The sequence below is a fragment of the Capricornis sumatraensis genome, chromosome 7 (assembly GCF_032405125.1).
Source record: "Capricornis sumatraensis isolate serow.1 chromosome 7, serow.2, whole genome shotgun sequence".
NCBI classification, from domain to species: Eukaryota; Metazoa; Chordata; class Mammalia; order Artiodactyla; family Bovidae; genus Capricornis; species Capricornis sumatraensis.
In genome coordinates, this window is record NC_091075.1 from 116,516,667 (window position 1) to 116,527,719 (window position 11,053).

The window sequence follows — 11,053 nt, forward strand, 5'->3', positions numbered from 1 at the left end:
GACATATGGCTCTGGCCCTGCATGCAGGGTGGGCTCTGAACACCCCGTTTCTGCAGTGGGAGCTTGTGGAAGCCGTCCCGGAGTGCTGGGCTCCCTCCCTACCCCTCTGTCCCATCTTTGGTCCCAGAACAGCCACCCAGGCCATGAGGCCAGCACCTCTCTGCCCCCACCCTGCTCTCACTCTGCCTCAGGTCCACAGCCTCCTGACAACCCCCTTCTCCATTCAGAAGCATGTATTGAGCACCCACTGCATACACACCTTGGCTCAGCTCCCAGGGGATGGAGCAGTTATCAGAGAGCCGGAGACCACAGGAGCCCAGAGGTCACCGCTCTCCTCATGGCCCTCCCTACGGGCTTCTGGGTGGTGTGGAATGAATGGTGGGGAGCTGAGTGTGGGTGCTGGAGGGAGAGGGCCAGAAGGAGGCCGGGAGGCTTCCTGGAGGAGGTGGCCTAGAGCCAGGCTGAAGGCGGAAGTGCACACAGGGGCCAGAGGTGGGGGCGTCCCGGGCTAAGCCAAGGCTCGGAGGCGGGAGCGCCCGAGACCCCTGGCCCCGGTTCCCTGCGGTGTGTTTATCCACAGCTATCCGTTCCCACTGCTCCCCAGAGTCGTCAGGCCCCCTCCCAGCACCGCAGAGGCCGCCCCCCACAGCCCTGCCTCGCCCACTTACTCCAGAGGCCCTGGCACAGGGGCTCGCTGCTGCCCGCTGACTGGGGCAGGGAGCACTTCTGGCACACGCAGTCCTTGCCGTTGAAGGTCACTCGGTCCCCCGGCGGGAAGGGCGACCTGGAATAAGACAGCGCGTTACCAGCCAGGATCCCCCCAGCCCGGTTCTTCTCCTGGGAGAACACCACCCTGGACACCACGCGGCCCTCCCCCGGAGACCAGGCCCAGGACGCAGGGCCTCCCCGCGCAGGCGCCGCCGCGGCCCCTCCAGGCGACCTCAGACTGGTCACTGGACGGCCTGGCGCGGTCTCCTCATCACGCCAGCAGGAGGAACCACGCGGCCGTGGGGAGGGCAGGCGGGGGCCGGCTGGCGCTTACACACGGCGGCGAGCCACCGGTCCACCGGGCAGTCTAGGCTGTGGGCCTCCCGCATCCGACCCCGCCGCCTCTGACCCCCCGGGCCGCTGCTCACTTCAGCAGTCAAGGCAACAGTGCCGTTTACTGAACGCCTGCTGCTGCCAGCCAGGTTCCATTGTGGTCCAGGGTCCAGAGGGAGCGCTACACGATTCCCCGCACTCTCGCTCTGCACAGCGCCCTCCCCTCGGCCACGCTGGTCGGGCTCTGTCTCTAATCCAGGGAGGACGCCATATCCTCCTTGGCTCAAGAAACAGCCTGGGGGCGGAGTCTGGGTGCTCACCGGGGTCCGGCATTCGACTCCTCTGTTGGTCCTGGGCTGCCTGGGCCCCAGTATCCCCCAAAACAACTGTTTTGTCTATTTTTTTTTTTTTTTTGGTTTGTTTTCTAGTTGTTTATAGTGGATGGATAAGTCCAGGCCCGGTGACTCCAGAACCACAGAGCCATCAGCTGTTATTTCTAAAAGGGTAGATCACAGAGGGGACTCTTCAAAGACGCGGTGATTATGTCTCTAAGCTACGCGCAGAGAAATCAGACATGCAGACCACCCTGGGGGAAACTCGACCCAGACAGGCTGCCGCAACACGCAGTGGCCCTCTGCTAGAAATGCCCCTTGTCATCCTGGCTTCCTGGCTCAGCACCTTCCCCCACCCTTGACAAAGCTCCCATTTCTGTCTGGAGCAGAGGCTGTAACTACAGAAAACAGCTTCAGGAACAGCACTCCAGAAAGTCCCCTTTCAGCTGGGTGGGGTGAGACAGAGAACAGAGAGAAAACAAACCCGGAGGTTTTCAGTCTGTTTTCTAGAAATGGAGCATTCCCCTGGGAGCGATGTATCTGGGGCTGCACAAGGAGGGGGAGGGAGGAGGAGGGGGAGGGAGGGGGAGGGGCAGGATGCCCACTGCCCGCTGACCCCTCTCCGAGCCCCAAAGGTGCAGGGTAGAGAGAGGAGTGGGTGCGGCCCTGTGGCTGAGGGTGAGCCCCTCAGTCTGCCTCCAGGGATGACTCACTGCCCACCTGCTCCGTGCCAGGCTCTGGGCACCAGAGAGAAGTCTGATCCAGCCCCTGCCTGTGGGCACTCGCATTGGGCAGCTCCAGGACACGGTGCCCACTGGGTTGTGGGGCTAGGATGGCAGCGGGCCCACGAGGAGAGAGGGAGGGCAGAGGCCCCAGGGGAGGCCAGTCTGGCCATGCCCTTGTGTCGCTGGACGCTGTGCCCTGCAGGGTCCGGGCTAAGGCGGCTCCAGTCACCAGTGCCAGCCCGGGGCCTGGCCCCTGGAGGTGCTGAGGAACGCCTGCACAGGCGACCGAGTGAGCGAAGGAGCGCAGGGACGGGAGCACACCGCGGCGCTCCTCTCAGCAGGGCTGGCAGCCCACACCTACTCGTGGAGGCCATGGGGGCGGCGTGGAGCAGTGACAGGCGGGGACAGCAGGGGCCCGGCACCGAGGCCCTGGTGGGACTCCAGGCACACAAGTTCTGGGCCCGAGCGGGGCCGAAGCTCGGGGGGGGTTTGGAACGGGAGGGGCCTGGGGAGATGCCTGCGCTGCCTAGTGGATTTTGGGGCCCACAGACCAGGGGCGGGGGCCACAGGTGGGCTGCTCCCGGACAGCAGAGGAGAGGGGAGCGCCAGCGGGTGGGCTCAGAGGGGATGAAGCGAGGGCATCGCAGCACCAACGTGAGAGAAGGCAAGCCGAGGCGGCAGACGGGACAGGACCGGGCCGAGGGGGCCACGGAGGCCGGGGCGAGGGAAGGGGAGCACACCCTGGAAGCCATCGGCGGCCATGGGCTGGTAGCCTCGGCACCCACGGGCCTCGGCGTCCCCGGAAGAGGGCTCAGTCCTGTGTGGCAAGGGGCAGGGGGCCCGCAGGGCATGGAGCCGGACAGGTGTGCCTCCAGGCAGGGTCAGGGTGTGTCTTCCACACTTGGCCCTGAGCCAGTGGGAGAAAGGGAGGGGGAGGGAGGGGGGAGGAAAGGAAAACAGAGGAGGGAGGCAAGGAAGCGGGAGAGGGAGGAGGAAGGAGGGAGGAGGGGGAGAGAGGGGGAAGAGGGGGAGGAGGGGGAGAGAGGGGGGAGGAGGGGGAGAGAGGAGGGAGGAGAGAGGAGGGAGGAGGGGGAGTAGAGGGAGGCAAGGAAGACAGAGGAGGGAGGCAAGGAAGCGGGAGGGGGAGGAGGGAGAAGGGAGGAGGGGGAGAGAGGGGCAGGAAAGGGAGGAGGGGGGAGAGAGGAGGGAGGAGAGAGGAGGGAGGAGAGAGGGGAGAGGAGGGGGAGAGAGGAGGGAGGAGAGAGGAGGGAGGAGGGGGAGAGAGGAGGGAGGAGAGAGGAGGGAGGAGGGGGAGTAGAGGGAGGCAAGGAAGACAGAGGAGGGAGGCAAGGAAGCGGGAGGGGGAGGAGGGAGAAGGGGAGGAGGGGGAGAAGGGAGGAGGGAGAAGGGGGAGGAGGGGGAGAAGGGAGGAGGGAGAAGGGGGAGGAGGGAGGAGGAGGGAGCAGGGGGAGGAAGGAGCAGGGAGGAGAGGGAGGCAAGGAAGAGGGAGGCGGCCCCACTCACCGGCACACGGCGCACACGAAGCAGTCGGGGTGGTAGGTCTTGCCCAGAGCCGACACCACCTCGCCCTCGATGAAGCGGTCGCAGCTGAAGCAGCAGGTCCCGTACAGCCTCTGGTAGTCCCGCGTGCAGATGTACTCGCCCTGCCGCACGAAGAAGCCGCCCTCGGCCAGGTCACAGCCGCACGCTGGGGACACAGGCAGAGCCGAGTTAGCAGGCGACCACCAGCTCCCCGGTCCTGACGGGCCACACACGGGCCACGGGGGGGAACCTGGGGTGGCTCGGTGAATCCCTGGGATGCCGGGGTCCAGGCTCAGACTCCAGCCTGGGCCCCTCAGCCTGGAGCTGAGTGAACCTCCTTGTGGAAGCCTCTAGAAAGGGACACCAGCCCAGGAAGAGAACGAGGCCATGCTGGGGGCCCAGTCCAGGGTCTCCTCGCCTCCTTGAGGCCCCCAGGGATGAAGGGGAGATGCCCATGAGCCCCCAGCCCCTCCAGCTGTGCTGTCCCCAGCACAGAAATACCAGATGGGGGAGGCAGTCAGTACCTGGGCACCTACTATGTGCTAGGCCCTGTTCTGGATGGGAAGATTCCTTAAGGACAAATGATCACCCCCAGGCCACAGCGAGGCTTCCTGACTCTCCGCACCGGTTTCCCCCAGTGTGGATGAGGCCGGACCTCCTGCAGGAGGGAGATAGGCCAGGCACGCAGGCACTGACCCTAATACACACCTCCTGCCCTGGGAGGACCAGGTAGGGGGGACTTGCCGGGTAGAGGAGGAGGCACCTTCCCCCAGGACGGGCCCCAGGGCACGGGGGAGCCAGGCTTGGTTCCCAAGGCAGCAGCCTTCATGCCCCTCCCTGCGGAGGACCAGCCTGCCATCCGGTCCGTCTAGGGTCTTCATGCGTCTAAGCCCCTAAGCTAGGGTCTTCAAAAACTCTGCAGCCCATCTTCTAATCAATGCTTAAACGTTTTCATCAAAACATTAACTGAGGGAACCTCCCTGGTGGTCCAGCGGCTAAGACTCACTGCTCCCAGGGAAAGGGGCCTGGGTCTGTGCCCTGCTCAGCAAGCTAGACCCCACACCCCACAGCTAAGAGTTCACATGCTGCAACAGGCAAATACATAAACAACGTTTAAAGATTAACTGATTGCAGAGGTTATCATTTCTGGGAAGTTCTAAGAATGGGCAACTTTAACTAGTCGAGTGGAGATGCCAAAGCAAGACCATGGACTTCTGTTTAAAAACCCAGAGCCAGGTTCTGAGTAAAGGCAGGTGTTCATCCCCCTTCTGCCTGGAAAGCCAATTTCTGTCCCTCCCCAACAGAACCGTCTGCAAGAGGGGCGTTTCTGAGATGGAAAACGCCAATGGTTCCACAACAAAAACCCCGCAGTCCACACGGAGCTCAGTTTATCAGAAATTTCTCATGGTCATGCGTGCATGCTAAGTCATTTCAGTCGTGTCTGACTCTTTGCGACCCCATGGACTATCGTCCGCCAGGCTTTTCTGTCCATAGGATTCTCCGGGCATGAATACTGAGGTGGGTTGCCATGCCCTCCTCCAGGGGATCTTCCCGATCCAGGGATCGAACCGGCATCTTCTGTGTCTCCCGCATTGGCAGGCGGGTTCTTTACCACCAGGGCCACCTGGGAAGCCTGCCTTATGGTCAGTTCAGCTGAGTCGCTCAGTCCTGTCCAACTCTGTGACCCCAGGGACTGCAGCACGCCAGGCTTCCCTATGCATCACCAACTCCCAGAGCTTGCCCAAACTCATGTCCATCAGGCCGGTAATGCCATCCAACCATCTCATCCTCTGTCATCCCCTTCTCCTTCTGCCCTCAATCTTTCCCAGCATCAGAGTCTTTTCCAGTGAGTAGTTCTTTGCATCAGGTGCCCAAAGTATTGGAGCTTAAGCTTCAGCATCAGTCCTTCCAATGAATATTCAGGACTGATTTCCTTTAGGATGGACTGGTTGGATGTCCTTGCAGTCCAAGGGACTCTCAAGAGTCTTCTCCAACACCACAGTTCAAAAGCAATAGATCTTCGGCACTCAGCTTTCTTTATGGTCCAGCTCTCACATCCATACATGACTACCAGGAAAACCACAGCTTTGACTAGAAGGACCTTTGTCGGCAAAGTAATGTCTGCTTTTTAAGCTATCTAGGTTCTTATGGTCACAGGTTGTAAATATTTAATAGCTTATTCTGGATGGGGTTGTTATTACAGCTACTAGTACAAAGTAGTACTACTTTACTAGTACTAGTAAAAAACTAGTTACTAGTAAAAATTGCTAGTACTAATCTATGAGAGTAACACATATGATGGGGCTCCCCTGGTGGTCCAGGGGTAAAGAATCGACCTGCCAATGCAGGGGACACGCGTTCCATCCCTGGTCCGGGAGGATTCCACACGCTGCGCGGCAACTGGGCCCATGCGGCACAGCTGCTGAGCCTGAGGGCTGCAAGTACTGAAGGCTGCGTGCCCTAAAGCCGGTGCTCCACAGCAAGAGAACCCACCGCAATAAGGCCACACACCGCGTCTAGAGAGCAGGCCTGCCCGCCACAACCAGGGAAAAGCCGCACAGTGACGAAGGCCCAGCACGGCCAAGACCAGCGCAGAACCTCAGACCGCAACACATACGTTGTTATTACATGGAGACGATCACTACACGGGGAGGGTAAAAGCCTTCTGCAGTGCAGTCTTGATGACACGGACGCTGGCAGTGGAGAGGAGCTCCTGGTGTCTGATCGGGGAGCCCCGACCTCTGAACAGCGCCCTGCAGGTTTGGGAGGCAAGGGCAACCGGACAGCCTCCCTTCACCGCAGGTGGCTCCTCAGGCTGGTAGATTCGGGAAGAGCTCTCTGGGAATCAGAATCTCCGGAGGGTCTCAGGGTCCCTGGGGCCGGGTTCTGCTCGGTCCAGTCAGCAGTGCCTTTCAGCACGTGGACTGGTCAGCACGCACAGTGCACTCTCCCACAGCGACCTGGGGGCTCCAGTGGCCCTGCTGGGAGGGACCCACTCAGCGCAGCCCCCAGCCCCACATGGGGCGAGGCAGTGGGGGTCTCCCCGTCATCCCCTGTCCCCCTTGCTTAGGCCACAGGGCTGCACGTACCATTCTGCACTAACAGCCGCCCGCAGGCTTGGAAATCCTTCCTTCCACGACTCCAAGGAGCGGCTGGCTCTTTGGACAGAAAGCTGAGCAGCTGAGAGCCGGGACGCCGGGGCTGCCCGGGTGATGCAGGCTCACCCCGCGCACCGTGCTGTGGGCCCCTGGGCAGGTCCCCGGCCTCTCTGGGCCCCACGTCCTCAGCCGGGAGGACGGCAGCACACAGGGCATCCCACGAACTTGCATGACGTGAGCCCCAACTCGTGCGGGGCCACCGGCCAGGTCGTCGTTGGACTGATGTCACTCACCTGGCAGACCCAAGGCCGGCACTCGGTTCTGGATCTGCCCCCCTCCCAGGCGAGAGTGAGACCCCTTTGTTCAATCTTGCGCCCCAGTGTAGCCCCAGCAGCTACACCCCGACTTGGGAAAAACAGGCTTCCCGGGGCCTGTGCAGGAGAATTATTGTCCTTTGCCAATGCCGCCTGCAGTGATTCAGCCCTGAGCGATTCAGGCTCCCGGACACCCTTGGCTCTGGGGTTTGGCTCATTTTCCAATCTTCTTAAAGCTATGACGGCACTGACTATTCCTCAAAGGAGAAGAATGTGCAGAGGGATCGAGTGCCCCTTTAAACCCGAGTCTCCATCACAGAGGAACCAGAAGATGGAATAAAAGCAGCGTTTCTGCCCTGAGAGCTGGGTCCCGCGAGTGCCATGATGCGCCCCCACCCATTCCCAGGTCATCTCTGCTGCGGAGCGGACTGTAGCTGCCCAGGTGCCTAAGCTTAAGGCCAGACAGTAAAGCCAGACTCTGCCTGCTAAAAACAGAGTCCAAATACATTCAGTTCAGTCGCTCAGGTGTGTCCGACTTCGCAACCCCATGCACTGCAGCATGCCAGGCTTCCCTGTCCATCACCAGCTCCCGGTGCTTGCTCAAATTCATGTCCATCCAGCTGGTGATGCCATCCAACCACCTCATCCTCTGTCATCTGCTAAAAGTCCTCATGAAGGCAATACGCTGTCCTTACACTCCATCTGCCTAAGCAAGTAGCCGAGAGTCACGAAGGGCTCCGAGCAGCTGTGAGTGACCCCAAGAGGCCCCCTCTTTGGCAGTTAACCATGGTCATTTCTGAGAAACGGTCAGGAGGGGGCGGGCCGTGGTGGGAAGACAACCGGTATTCTGAAATACCATTTGGCACCGACTCAAAGGAGTGTGCGAACGGCTCCTACCCTCTAACCCAGCTGTCTGTCTCTGGGACTCTATCTCAAGGGAATGACTGTGAACGTCCACAGAAGTCCACCCGCACAGTGTCAGCTGCAGCATAACTACAGGATACTGTGAAAAGTGAACGCTGGGCTTTAGAGACAGGAAGCCTGGGCGTGGATCCTCGCTGCTGTGTGACCTGGGGCAAGTTACTTAACCTCTCTGGGCCCCAGAGGCCTCATCTGTAACAAAGGGTTAATCATGCTGATCTTCCACGGTTGTCACAATAAATCAGTAAGATGAGGCAAAGGAAACTGATCACCCAAGCGCCGGCTGGAATCCATGCAACCGTTTAACAGCTGAGGAATGGCTCCAAGTTTGCCATGGGCCAGGCAACTGAAGGAATTTGGGCAGGTATTGAAAGGTGCTGACAACCGCACGACAGGGAAAGGGGTCACGCAGTCCCTTAAAGAGACACAAAAGTCTGTAGACAAGAGGACTCCGGATGGAAAAGACTCTCACAAAGGAAGAGACTGGGATGTGGATGGCGGTCCCTCGGGGTGGTCAGCTAAGGGGCGCTCTGGTGCCGGTGCCTGGGGCGAGGAGAGAGCGGCTAACGCCACAGCGCCAGGCAGACCAAGAACTCAGGCATCCGCAGAGCTGGAGCGAGCTGGCTGGGGGCAGCGGGTCACCGCCTCTGGAAACAAGAGGCCCACGTCAGCTGAGAGTCCTTCCTGCCCTGAATGTCCACCGCTCTCCCCGGCTTCCGGTTCCCACAAATGCTCTGGAACACAGGCGTTTGGTCCCTGTCACCCCCCGACATCCAGACCAGCTCTGGGCATGGCTGTCCACCCCACCTGCTGTTACCAAGTTACAGGCAGAGCTGATGCACGACACACACACTCATACACGCACATGCACACTCACAAACACACATACACACACATGCACACACACATACACACAGGCACACACACACATGCACACTCACAAATACACATACACACACACTCACAAATACACATACACGCACACTCACAAATACATATTCACACACACTCATACACACACATCACACACACACACACCCCACTCTCATACACACACACATGCACACACACATACACACTCACACAGGCACACACACATACACACACAGGCACACACACACATGCACACACACATACACACACAGGCACACACACACATGCACACTCACAAATACACATACACACACACACACACTCATACACACACATCATGCACACACACACCCCACACTCTCATACACACACACATGCACACACATACACACTCACACAGGCACACACACACATCCACACTCACAAATACACATACACACACTCACAAACACACATGCACATGCACACACACAAAGCACACACACATGCACACTCACAAATACACATACACACACTCATACACACACATCATGCACACACACACCCCACACTCTCATACACACACACATGCACACACACATACACACATGCACACACACATACACACTCAGGCACACACACACATGCACATGCACACTCAAACACACATACACACATGCACACACACATACACACACAGGCACACACACATCCACACACACACATGCACATGCACACTCACAAACACACATACACACATGCACACACATACACAGGCACACACACATGCACACTCACAAATACACATACACACAGTCACACACACTCATACACACACCACATTCACACACATGCACACTCACACACAGCCACACACATCACACACACACACTCCACACTCATACACACACACACATGCACACACATACACACTCACACAGGCACACACACACATGCACACTCACAAATACACATACACACACACATGCACATGCACACACACACACAAGCACACACACATGCACACTCACAAATACACATACACACACTCATACACACATCATGCACACACACACCCCACACTCATACACACACACATGCACACACATACACACATGCACACACACATACACACACAGGCACACACACATCCACACACACATGCACATGCACACTCACAAACACACACATACACACACATACACACTCACACAGGCACACACACACATACACACACACATGCACATGCACACTCACAAACACACATACACACATGCACACACACATACACACTCACACAGGCACACACATACACACTCACACACACATGCACACACATACACACAGGCACACACACAAATACACATACACAGTCACACACACTCATACACCACATTCACACACATGCACACTTACACACAGCCACACACATCACACACACACACTCCACACTCTCATATACACACACACTCACAGACACATGCACACACACACTCACACACATGCACACACACATGCACACATGTACATGCACAGTCACACACATCACACACACACATCCCACACTCTCATACACTCACACACACACTCACAGAGACACATGCACACTCACACACACCACACTGACAGACACGCATTCACACACGCACTCACATACACACACACATTCACACACTCACACAGTCACACCTACACACTCATACTCACACACACACACACGTCCCTCCCCCCATCTTCACTCTTTCTGCAAACGCGAGCATGCTCAGCCCCTGGGCCGCAGGGATCAGGAAGCACCGGCTTTCCTGTCTCGCTGCCTCATCTTCTCGTTTTGGAGTCGGGGCCTGTGCCTCCAGGCATCGCGAGCAGGGCGACAGATGACCCCAGCTGGAAACAGACACTCTGAAAGCACAGGACTCGGCCACACGTGGAAGATCCAGAGGACCAGATTCACCGTCCTAGGCAAGTTTCAAGCTGTTTGTAACAACAGTAACAGCTTTCATTGTTTCCCGAGGACCTGCTATGTGCTGGGTGTTTGGCCTATTTCCGTCTCACCCAGAGTCCCACTGTGCACCGTGAACCTGGCTGGGTTCTAAGACAATCCAGAAGCAGACGCCCCCTCAGACTCTCGTCCAAGCTGCCATGGCCTTGGGCCGGGGCTCCAGGCCCGTCTCCCCACCCTGCCGTGACCCCCCACATCAGCATGGCACCCAGAGGCCACGACACTAAGA

At 58.4% G+C, this 11,053-nt stretch overlaps 1 protein-coding gene across 1 annotated transcript in view; it reads right to left on the bottom strand.

Moving 5' to 3' along the window:
* The window catches only part of ABLIM2 (actin binding LIM protein family member 2), a 107,785-nt gene extending 100,931 nt beyond the window's left edge, over nucleotides 1-6,854 (bottom strand). Inside the window, exons 1-3 of the mRNA XM_068975420.1 lie at nucleotides 6,730-6,854; nucleotides 3,623-3,806; nucleotides 669-784 (exon numbers count right to left, since the gene is read on the bottom strand). The gene's annotated coding sequence lies outside the window, so the exon portion shown is untranslated. The remainder of the gene's footprint in view (nucleotides 1-668; nucleotides 785-3,622; nucleotides 3,807-6,729) is intronic.
* Between the last annotated feature and the right edge of the window lie 4,199 nt (nucleotides 6,855-11,053).